The sequence below is a fragment of the Chlorocebus sabaeus genome, chromosome 7 (genome assembly GCF_047675955.1).
Source record: "Chlorocebus sabaeus isolate Y175 chromosome 7, mChlSab1.0.hap1, whole genome shotgun sequence".
In the NCBI taxonomy this organism is placed as follows: Eukaryota; Metazoa; Chordata; class Mammalia; order Primates; family Cercopithecidae; genus Chlorocebus; species Chlorocebus sabaeus.
In genome coordinates, this window is record NC_132910.1 from 70,734,968 (window position 1) to 70,747,506 (window position 12,539).

Sequence of the window (12,539 nt, forward strand, 5' to 3'; positions counted from 1 at the left end):
ATCTCTACTAAAAATTCAAAAATTAGCCAGGCATGGTGGCATGCCTGTAATCCCAACTACTCGGGAGGCTGAGGTAGGAGAATCCCTTGAACCTGGGAGGCGGAAGTTGCAGTGAGCTGAGATCACACCACTGCTACACTCCAGCCTTGGCGACAAGAGTGAAACTCCATCTCAAAGAAAACAAAAAACAAAAAACAAAAAAACCTAAAAAGGACATTCTTTTTTCATGTAGTAAAAACAGAAAATGCAGCAGTACTTTAGCTGGATGGGTAGCTGTCTTACAGTGTATTTATCTCCATTTCTACTAATGGAACGATGTAAAAGAGGTATGGCTTGATCTGTCTGCATTCACCTCTGAGCTATTTCTATGTTCTCTTGAATATAGGTGATAACTTCATACTCTTGCAAATGGTGTCTTTTTCTACTCAGCAGAGTGCCAGTGTGGGGCCTGTACACGGCTTGTTTCTTCGGGTCATGATTTATTATTCTCTTGGTCATTTTATTACTATGACACTGCCTTTATGTTAATCATTTTTATATTCCAAAGATTTTGAAGAGCATGCTCAGAATATGGACTATTCCTTTAAGGTCAATGCTGCTCTTTAGTTTATGAACAGAAATCAATGGTTCATTTATTTCAGTGGTTCTTAACCCAGGGTGCAAGAACAGAATCACTTGGGAGGCTTTTAAAAAATATAGACAATAATGTCTGAGTTGGGCCTAGGCTCAGAAGTGTTTTTAACCACCTCCCACACTTCCCCAAGATGATACCACTGAGCCTTCAGAGTTGAGAATCAGAGAGCTGTGTACACAGCTGTCTTCTGCTGTTTGGAGAAGTAATGCTGCGGAATAGCATAAGAGACCCCATAGCCAGCCTGTTTGGCTTCAAACCTTGGCTGCCACTTTGTACCAGTGTGACTCTAGGCAAGGTAGTTAACCATTCTGATCCTCAATTCCTTGTTTGTAAAATGAGAATGGTGATAGTAATAGAACGGAACAGAGAACTGCTAAAAGGATTACTTGAACTGATGCATATAAAGCAGCTAGAATAGTGTCTGGCACATAGCATGTAGTTTATAGGCTATTAATAAATACTTAATTCTCATTTCCAGCATTTTTTAATTAAAAAATGTCTCCCATATGTTAAGAAGAGCCTTATTATTTGTGATTTATGCATTTTAAGTGGTTAACAAGTTGGTGCTCCTAAGCAGTGAACTAGGATTTTCCCTTGTTCCCTTGTTTCCTCATCCCCATAATCACCCAGCATTGCTCAAGACAACCCAATTAATGATGATATTATTTCAATAACATTTGATTATTTATACCCACCCTTTATTCCAAAGTGACTTTGGGTAGGTATCTTACAAATATATATGTAATATAAAAAGTTAAAAGACCTGAATAAAACAAGACCAGAGGAGAAACAAGGGTAGAAAGGCAGATTAGCTTTTGAAGTTTGGCTCTCAAGAAGGTACCCTATAAGGTTCTGCTCTTTTAGCTGAGGCCCACATTGCTCAAGCCTAAATTCATATCAAAGTAATATTTTACATGATATGTGCAATAGTTTTCTCACTAACACAAGAAATAGAGAAAACACATTTATTATTGCTGTTTTTGTAAGTGGAAAAATTTAGGCTCCAGAAAATGAAGCACATTTTTCTTGTTGATTTTACAGTCAGTGACATTGAAATACCAATATTCAAATGCTATTTGTTTTACCTGGAAATGATATAATTTATATCATAATATTAGATAAAATAGAAATTCTTTGCAAATACCTATTAGACATTACTGCCTTACAAAAGACAACTGTTTATATTCTAGAGAATTGAGCCACATTGTCTAAAGAAATTAGCCAAAAATGTGTGCCAGATAATGCATTTATTTCCATTTCTATGATTCACTTTTATCGAAGTGTGCCACTGCATGTGGTTAGCCCTCAAGTCTATAAAAGGAGACTAATAAGGAGTTGAGAAGTTTGGCCTAACATTCACCCACAATCTCCTCCTGACACCCTTCCTCTATCTTTATTACATACCCATGTATATAATTACATGAATGTAACCCTACAGCTGGATATGCAGGACACCCACCCTGAATTGCTGCCTGGCAGATGGGTAGGTTGGCCTGTATTCCCTGAGTAGCCGGAGAATATGTGGCCTTTTTAAGCATGAATCTGCTAAGACAAGAGAAAGACAAAGTAACTGTCAAGTCTAAATTTGTTAGAAAGCCATTTAGTACTTCAACACTGCTAACTTCAGGCTTGATTGTGGAAACATTTCATTTTCTGAGTCAGAGGAGGTACGTTTGTCATCTTGCACATTAATTACTGATGATGTTAAACTCTCCTGGACTGTCTGGTTCCAAGACAGAAATTTTCCAAGGACCTTCAAAGTTACAGTGCTCTTCAGACTTCCCAGGGGAGTGTATAACTGTGTGTGTGATGAATATATATATGTAAACTATTTTTCCCATTTAGCAAATACTTAACCCCATTGAACATGATATGCTAGCAGACAAAGTGAGAATATAAGGTGATATCTCCTGGCTAATCTAATTTTGGTTTTGGTCTTAAGATTGATAGTATCTATATTTCTGACTGATAGTTTTTCAATTCTCATATTTTTACCAAAAGATGAAGGGTGTTAGAGTATAGAAACTCCATCTGTGTTTTTTATTCAGCACATAGATAATGATAGCTTTTAATTTCTTTCTTTAGCTGCAGGGTAACTGTTGGGTTGTACTTAAAAATAAAATTGTCCTTCTTTATGTACCATTTAGTGCCTTATAGGATTAGACATTATCACCAGAAGCGCTGCTCATTCATTCATCAATTGGTACATGGCCCTAGGTTACGTGTTGTGTAGAATATAGAGAACAATGGTAACCAAAAAAGACTTACATGGTAGTGGGGAAAGCATGGAATTTTTTTGGTCCAGTCTGGGTTTGAATCTCTACTATTAATCTGCTGAGAAAATTCTCAGTTCTCTTCCTTTACCTGTGTATCCTTTTGCCTGTTTACACTGTCTTGATTAATGTAGTTTTGTAGCAAGTTTTGAAATCAGGAAGTGTGAGTTTTCTAGTTTTGTTGTATTTCAAGTTTGGCTTTACTATTTTGGATCTTTTGAATTTAAAGATTAGCTTGTCAATATCTGCAAAAAAAAAAATGTCAACAGGTATTTTGATAGTGATTGCAGTGAATCTTTTGGTCAATCTTGGGAGCATTGCCATCTTAACCACATTCAGTCCTTCAGTCCAGGAACATAAAATGTCTTTCTATTTAGGCCTTTATTGATTTAATGAAATTTTGTAGTTTTCACTGTACTCATGTTGCACTTCTTTTGTTAGATTTATTCCTAAGTATTTTAGTCTTTATAAAGCTGTTATCGATGGAATTGTTTCCTTACATTTATTTCTAGTTTGTTTATTGCTAGTCTATAGCATTACAACTGATTTTTGTATATTGGTAGTGTGTTCTGCAGCTGTGCTGAACTCATTAGCTGTAATATGTTGCGTGTATGAGTGTGAATTTGTTAGAGTTTTATGTATATAAATTATGCAACCTGCAAATACACATTATTTTATTTCCTGCTTTCTGATCTGGATACTTCTATTTCTTTTTCTTGCCTAGTTTCCCTGGCAAGGTATAGAAGTGGTGAGAGTTGAAATTCTTTTGTTACTGATTATAGGGGGAAAGCTTTCACTCTTTCACCATTATAATGCAAGCTGTAGGGGTTTTTTGGTAGATGTCCTTTACCAGGTTAAGGAAATCCCTTAATATGTTCATTTATTCAGTGTTTTGTTTTTTTTTTTTTTTAAATCATAAAAGGATTTTGGATTTTGTAAAATGTTTTATTTGAAATTATTGAGACAATCATGTATTTTTATCTTTTATGCAATTAATATGGTATATTACAATGATTGCTTTTCATATGTTGAACCAATCTTACATTCCTGGGCTAAACTCCATTTTAAATATTATTATTTTCACATCACCAGCCTAGAGCATTAATTCCATGCAATTCTAATAGTCATTCATGAAAAAAGAGATTTGTTAAGTAAGTTTGGGAAGTGCTGGATTAGTGTTACAAAGATTGTTTTACAGTGGAATAGACTCTCCAAGAGGGAGGTATGGTCGGCTATGTATCATAAGCTTATTTGGCAAGAATATTCTATGAAATTATTTTTCCATCAAATATACCTTGAAATACTTTGGTCCCAAGGATTTTGATTAATCTTCTCTATCAGGTGATAGTGAACCAGAAAAGCTTAAACCTGATAGGATCATCAATTTTTAAACTATATATTTCTGTTTAGAAAAATTCATTGAACATTCAATAAATACTTACAGAGCATCTTTTATGTGTTAGGTACTCTTCTAGGCACTAGAAGGACAGCACTGTAGAAAAAAAAAACTACAAAAGATATATCTGCTCTTGTGGAGCTTACATTCTGGAAGAGAGGCAAACAGTAAACACAAAGAAGTATGCATGTTATAAACTATGTTAGTAAGCATTATATAATTACATTAAAAGGAAAATAAGTTTAAGAGGCTTTGGAAATTCTGGGTAGCACATTGGAATATTTTTTTTTTTTTCACTTTTTTTTTTTTTTTAATTTATTATTATTAAACTTCAAGTTGTAGGGTACATGTGCACAACGTGCAGGTTTGCTACATATGTATACTTGTGCCATGTTGGTGTGCTGCACCCATCAACTCGTCATTTACATCAGGTATAACTCCCAATGCAATCCCTCCCCCCTCCCCCCTCCCCATGATAGGCCCCGGTGTGTGATGTTCCCCTTCCCGAGTCCAAGTGATCTCATTGTTCAGTTCCCACCTACGAGTGAGAACATGCGGTGTTTGGTTTTCTGTTCTTGTGATAGTTTGCTAAGAATGATGGTTTCCAGCTGCATCCATGTCCCTACAAAGGACACAAACTCATCCTTTTTTATGGCTGCATAGTATTCCATGGTGTATATGTGCCACATTTTCTTAATCCAATCTGTCACTGATGGACATTTGGGTTGATTCCAAGTCTTTGCTATTGTGAATAGTGCTGCAATAAACATACGTGTGCATGTGTCCTTATAGCAGCATAATTTATAATCCTTTGGGTATATACCCAGTAATGGGATGGCTGGGTCATATGGTACATCTAGTTCTAGATCCTTGAGGAATCGCCATACTGTTTTCCATAATGGTTGAACTAGTTTACAATCCCACCAACAGTGTAAAAGTGTTCCTATTTCTCCACATCCTCTCCAGCACCTGTTGTTTCCTGACTTTTGAATGATCGCCATTCTAACTGGTGTGAGATGGTATCTCATTGTGGTTTTGATTTGCATTTCTCTGATGGCCAGTGATGATGAGCATTTTTTCATGTGTCTGTTGGCTGTATGAATGTCTTCTTTTGAGAAATGTCTGTTCATATCCTTTGCCCACTTTTGGATGGGGTTGTTTGTTTTTTTCTTGTAAATTTGTTTGAGTTCTTTGTAGGTTCTGGATATTAGCCCTTTGTCAGATGAGTAGATTGCAAAAATTTTCTCCCATTCTGTAGGTTGCCTGCTCACTCTGATGGTAGTTTCTTTTGCTGTGCAGAAGCTCTTTAGTGTGATGAGATCCCATTTGTCAATTTTGGCTTTTGCTGCCGTTGCTTTTGGTGTTTTAGACATGAAGTCTTTGCCCATGCCTATGTCCTGAATGGTACTACCTAGGTTTTCCTCTAGGATTTTTATGGTATTAGGTCTAACATTTAAGTCTCTAATCCATCTTGAATTCATTTTCGTATAAGGAGTAAGGAAAGGATCCAGTTTCAGCTTTCTACTTATGGCTAGCCAGTTTTCCCAGCACCATTTATTAAATAGGGAATCCTTTCCCCATTTCTTGTTTCTCTCAGGTTTGTCAAAGATCAGATGGCTGTAGATGTGTGGTATTATTTCTGAGGACTCTGTTCTGTTCCATTGGTCTATATCTCTGTTTTGGTACCAGTACCATGCTGTTTTGGTTACTGTAGCCTTGTAGTATAGTTTGAAGTCAGGTAGCGTGATGCCTCCAGCTTTGTTCTTTTGACTTAGGATTGTCTTGGAGATGCGGGCTCTTTTTTGGTTCCATATGAACTTTAAAGCAGTTTTTTCCAATTCTGTGAAGAAGCTCATTGGTAGCTTGATGGGGATGGCATTGAATCTATAAATTACCTTGGGCAGTATGGCCATTTTCACGATATTGATTCTTCCTATCCATGAGCATGGTATGTTCTTCCATTTGTTTGTGTCCTCTTTGATTTCACTGAGCAGTGGTTTGTAGTTCTCCTTGAAGAGGTCCTTTACATCCCTTGTAAGTTGGATTCCTAGGTATTTTATTCTCTTTGAAGCAATTGTGAATGGAAGTTCATTCCTGATTTGGCTCTCTGTTTGACTGTCACTGGTGTATAAGAATGCTTGTGATTTTTGCACATTAATTTTGTATCCTGAGACTTTGCTGAAGTTGCTGATCAGCTTAAGGAGATTTTGGGCTGAGACAATGGGGTTTTCTAAATATACAATCATGTCGTCTGCAAACAGGGACAGTTTGACTTCTTCTTTTCCTAACTGAATCCCCTTGATTTCTTTCTCTTGCCTGATTGCCCTAGCCAGAACTTCCAACACTATGTTGAATAGGAGTGGTGAGAGAGGGCATCCCTGTCTTGTGCCAGTTTTCAAAGGGAATTTTTCCAGTTTTTGCCCATTCAGTATGATATTGGCTGTGGGTTTGTCATAAATAGCTCTTATTATTTTGAGGTACGTTCCATCAATACCGAATTTATTGAGCGTTTTTAGCATGAAGGGCTGTTGAATTTTGTCAAAAGCCTTTTCTGCATCTATTGAGATAATGATGTGGTTCTTGTCTTTGGTTCTGTTTATATGCTGGATTATGTTTATTGATTTGCGAATGTTGAACCAGCCTTGCATCCCAGGGATGAAGCCCACTTGATCATGGTGGATAAGCTTTTTGATGTGCTGCTGAATCCGGTTTGCCAGTATTTTATTGAGGATTTTTGCATCGATGTTCATCAGGGATATTGGTCTAAAATTCTCTTTTTTTGTTGTGTCGCTGCCAGGCTTTGGTATCAGGATGATGTTGGCCTCATAAAATGAGTTAGGGAGGATTCCCTCTTTTTCTATTGATTGGAATAGTTTCAGAAGGAATGGTACCAGCTCCTCCTTGTACCTCTGGTAGAATTCAGCTGTGAATCCATCTGGTCCTGGACTTTTTTTGGTTGGTAGGCTATTAATTATTGCCTCAATTTCAGAGCCTACTATTGGTCTATTCAGGGATTCAACTTCTTCCTGGTTTAGTCTTGGAAGAGTGTAAGTGTCCAGGAAATTATCCATTTCTTCTAGATTTTCCAGTTTATTTGCGTAGAGGTGTTTATAGTATTCTCTGATGGTAGTTTGTATTTCTGTGGGGTCGGTGGTGATATCCCCTTTATCATTTTTAATTGCGTCGATTTGATTCTTCTCTCTTTTCTTCTTTATTAGTCTTGCTAGTGGTCTGTCAATTTTGTTGATCTTTTCAAAAAACCAACTCCTGGATTCATCGATTTTTTGGAGGGTTTTTTGTGTCTCTATCTCCTTCAGTTCTGCTCTGATCTTAGTTATTTCTTGCCTTCTGCTAGCTTTCGAATGTGTTTGCTCTTGCTTCTCTAGTTCTTTTAATTGCGATGTTAGAGTGTCAATTTTAGATCTTTCCTGCTTTCTCTTGTGGGCATTTAGTGCTATAAATTTCCCTCTACACACTGCTTTAAATGTGTCCCAGAGATTCTGGTATGTTGTATCTTTGTTCTCATTGGTTTCAAAGAACATCTTTATTTCTGCCTTCATTTCGTTATGTACCCAATAGTCATTCAGGAGCAGGTTGTTCAGTTTCCATGTAGTTGAGCGGTTTTGATTGAGTTTCTTAGTCCTGAGTTCTAATTTGATTGCACTGTGGTCTGAGAGACAGTTTGTTATAATTTCTGTTCTTGTACATTTGCTGAGGAGTGCTTTACTTCCGATTACGTGGTCAATTTTGGAGTAAGTACGATGTGGTGCTGAGAAGAATGTATATTCTGTTGATTTGGGGTGGAGAGTTCTATAGATGTCTATTAGGTCTGCTTGCTGCAGAGATGAGTTCAATTCCTGGATATCCTTGTTAACTTTCTGTCTCGTTGATCTGTCTAATGTTGACAGTGGAGTGTTGAAGTCTCCCATTATTATTGTATGGGAGTCTAAGTCTCTTTGTAAGTCTCTAAGGACTTGCTTTATGAATCTGGGTGCTCCTGTATTGGGTGCATATATATTTAGGATAGTTAGCTCTTCCTGTTGAATTGATCCCTTTACCATTATATAATGGCCTTCTTTGTCTCTTTTGATCTTTGATGGTTTAAAGTCTGTTTTATCAGAGACTAGTATTGCAACCCCCGCTTTTTTGTGTTCTCCATTTGCTTGGTAAATCTTCCTCCATCCCTTTATTTTGAGCCTATGTATGTCTCTGCGTGTGAGATGGGTCTCCTGAATACAGCAGACTGATGGGTCTTGACTCTTTATCCAGTTTGCCAGTCTGTGTCTTTTAATTGGAGCATTTAGTCCATTTACATTTAAGGTTAAGATTGTTATGTGTGAACTTGATCCTGCCATTATGATATTAACTGGTTATTTTGCTCGTTAGTTGATGCAGTTTCTTCCTAGCCTTGATGGTCTTTACATTTTGGCATGTTTTTGCAATGGCTGGTACCGGTTGTTCCTTTCCATGTTTAGTGCTTCCTTCAGGGTCTCTTGTAAGGCAGGCCTAGTGGTGACAAAATCTCTAAGCATTTGCTTATCTGTAAAGGATTTTATTTCTCCTTCACTTATGAAACTTAGTTTGGCTGGATATAAAATTCTGGGTTTAAAATTCTTTTCTTTAAGAATGTTGAATATTGGCCCCCACTCTCTTCTGGCTTGAAGAGTTTCTGCCGAGAGATCTGCTGTTAGTCTGATGGGCTTCCCTTTGTGGGTAACCCGACCTTTCTCTCTGGCTGCCCTTAAGATTTTTTCCTTCATTTCAACTTTGGTGAATCTGGCAATTATGTGTCTTGGAGTTGCTCTTCTCGAGGAGTATCTTTGTGGTGTTCTCTGTATTTCCTGGATTTGAATGTTGGCCTGCCCTACTAGGTTGGGGAAGTTCTCCTGGATGATATCCTGAAGAGTGTTTTCCAACTTGGTTCCATTTTCCCCGTCACTTTCAGGCACCCCAATCAGACGTAGATTTGGTCTTTTTACATAATCCCATACTTCTTGCAGGCTTTGTTCATTTCTTTTTCTTCTTTTTTCTTTTGGTTTCTCTTCTCGCTTCATTTCATTCATTTGATCCTCCATCGCTGACATTCTTTCTTCCAGTTGATCGAGACGGTTACTGAAGCTTGTGCATTTGTCACGTATTTCTCGTGCCATGGTTTTCGTCTCTTTCATTTCGTTTGTGAGCTTCTCTGCATTAATTACTCTAGCCATCAATTCTTCCACTTTTTTTTCAAGATTTTTAGTTTCTTTGCGCTGGGTACGTAATTCCTCCTTTAGCTCTGAGAAATTTGATGGACTGAAGCCTTCTTCTCTCATCTCGTCGAAGTCATTCTCCGTCCAGCTTTGATCCGTTGCTGGCGATGAGCTGCGCTCCTTTGCCGGGGGAGATGCGCTCTTATTTTTTGAATTTCCAGCTTTTCTGCCCTGCTTTTTCCCCATCTTTGTGGTTTTATCTGCCTCTGGTCTTTGATGATGGTGATGTACTGATGGGGTTTTGGTGTAGGTGTCCTTCCTGTTTGATAGTTTTCCTTCTAACAGTCAGGATCCTCAGCTATAGGTTGTAGCTGTAGGAGATTGCTTGAGGTCCACTCCAGACCCTGTTTGCCTGGGTATCAGCAGCAGAGGCTGCAGAAGATAGAATATTTCTGAACAGCGAGTGTACCTGTCTGATTCTTGCTTTGGAAACTTCCTCTCAGGGGTGTACTCCACCCTGTGAGGTGTGGGGTGTCAGACTGCCCCTAGTGGGGGATGTCTCCCAGTTAGGCTACTCAGGGGTCAGGGACCCACTTGAGCAGGGAGTCTGTCCCTTCTCAGATCTCAACCTCCGTGTTGGGAGATCCACTGCTCTCTTCAAAGCTGTCAGACAGAGTCGTTTGCGTCTGCAGAGCTGCTGCATTTGTTATTATTTACTGTGCCCTGTCCCCAGAGGTGGAGTCTACAGAGACAGGCAGGTTTCCTTGAGCTGCTGTGAGCTCCACCCAGTTCGAGCTTCCCAGCAGCTTTGTTTACCTACTTAAGCCTCAGCAATGGCGGGCGCCCCTCCCCCAGCCTCGCTGCTGCCTTGCCGGTAGATCACAGACTGCTGTGCTAGCAATGAGGGAGGCTCCGTGGGTGTGGGACACTCCCGGCCAGGTGTGGGATATGTTCTCCTGGTGTGCCTGTCTGCTTAAAGCGCAGTATTGGGGTGGGAGTTACCTGATTTTCCAGGTGTTGTGTGTCTCAGTTCCCCTGGCTAGGAAAAGGGATTCCCTTCCCCCTTGCGCTTTCCAGGTGAGGCAATGCCTCGCCCTGCTTCAGCTCTCACTGGTCGGGCTGCAGCAGCTGGCCAGCACCGATCGTCTGGCACTCCCCAGTGAGATGAACCCAGTACCTCAGTTGAAAATGCAGAAATCGCCGGTCTTCTGTGTCGCTCGCGCTGGGAGTTGGAGACTGGAGCTGTTCCTATTCGGCCATCTTGCTCCGCCCCCTCCACATTGGAATATTTAATAGGACACTCAGGATAAGCCTTTTTGAAATGGTGACATTAGTAAGAAAGGGGAGAGAATATCTAATTTGTCCAAAAACAGCAAAGACGTCAATATGGGTGAAGTGGACCATGTGAGGGAAGAACAGTGGGAGTTATCTCTTACCTGAATTAGTGCAGTGGTCTCCTAACTAATTTCACTGCTTCTACTTTTGCTCCTCAGTCGAGTAGGGGTGTGTGTGTGTGTGTGTGTGTGTATGTGTGTGTGTGTGTTCATGTTTAGGGGTGTGGATTACAGACACAAAAGTATTTAGGAGGCTATTTCGTGATCCCTGTAAGAAATGATGGGGGCTCAAACCAGGAATGAGGATGAGGAGAAGTGTTCATATGCTGGGTATTTTGTTTTTTTTTTAATTTTTATTTCATTTTTATTATTTTTAAAATAGAGACAGGGTCTTGCTGTGTTTCCCAAGCTGGTGTTTATTCTGGGCATTTTGAATGTAGCGTAAACAGGATTTCCTGGAAGCTTGGATAAGAGGTCTGAGAGAAGGAGGGGAGTCAAAGATTCTAAAGTTTTAGTCTTGCGCAACTCTTAAGATAGAGTTGCATCAACAGGCAAGGGAAGAGATGAGGGTGGAATAGATTTGTGGAGGAAAGTCAAGATTTCAGTTTTGGAACATGTTACATTGGAGATTTCTATGAGACCTCTTATATATGCTAATCCAACATAGGAATTAAGACACAATGGTCTCTCACTGGCTTGATAAAGTGTGCCTTTTACCCAATACCAATAGAGACACTAACCAATAATACTGTACATTAAGAATATCTAAAGAAATGAGAAAAAACTCAGAATTGAATAGATGTTGTTTATAATATTTATTCTTTAATTTGTATCCTCTCTATTTCTAAGAAACGGACTGCTTTTTAGAACTTGCCTTATTCATGAACTAAGTAGATCTTACTTCAAATATTTTTGAATCCTATCCTACCAAAAACAAACAAATAAACAAAACACCCCCCCCCCGAAAAAAACAAACAAACAAACTCCTCCATTTGTCTTTTTATGGAGTGTGTAATCATTCTTCAGCCCTCTGCTTTTGAAATGCACATCCAGGGCTGACACATAACTGTGAATGAATTAATGGGATGGATTTCCTCTAGCAATTAAAGAGGTAACAGAAGCAGCTGGGAGATGACTAGTGACTAAGAAGAAGCTATATTCTGTAGGCTTATCAAGAATCATATGGCAATGGGGACTGTCATTCTAGGAATATTTTAGACTACATGTCCCAGCTTCCCCTACAGTGAGGCGTGGCCGTATGACTGAGTTCCAGCCAATGGAATATACATGGAAGTGGTATTTTTCTCTCTCCCAGGTCTGGTCTAGGAGATCTTTCTACTTGAACTACATGCTATTTGCTTTTTTTGTTAAATGAAGACAAGGATGGCCATATTGGAAGCAACATGTTGAAGACAATGGAGCTAATACTCGAAGAAGCTTGGGTCTCTGAATTTCTGCTCAAAGGAGATCATCTGTCAGTTGAGAACTATTTTGGACTTTATGTGAGTGAGAAATAAACTTCTGCTGTATTTGTAAGTTTATTTCTCATAGCAGTTAATGTTCTCAAAATTAATACAAAGAGAGAAATGGAGATTCAAAAGCACACTTGGCTTACTGCCCACATTTCCCTATTGAGTTCTGTAGTTTGGAGTCGGTTGTTTCCTTCAAGTCTTCTACAAGACTAAAGTTAAGTGGTGGAATTACAAGTGTGTA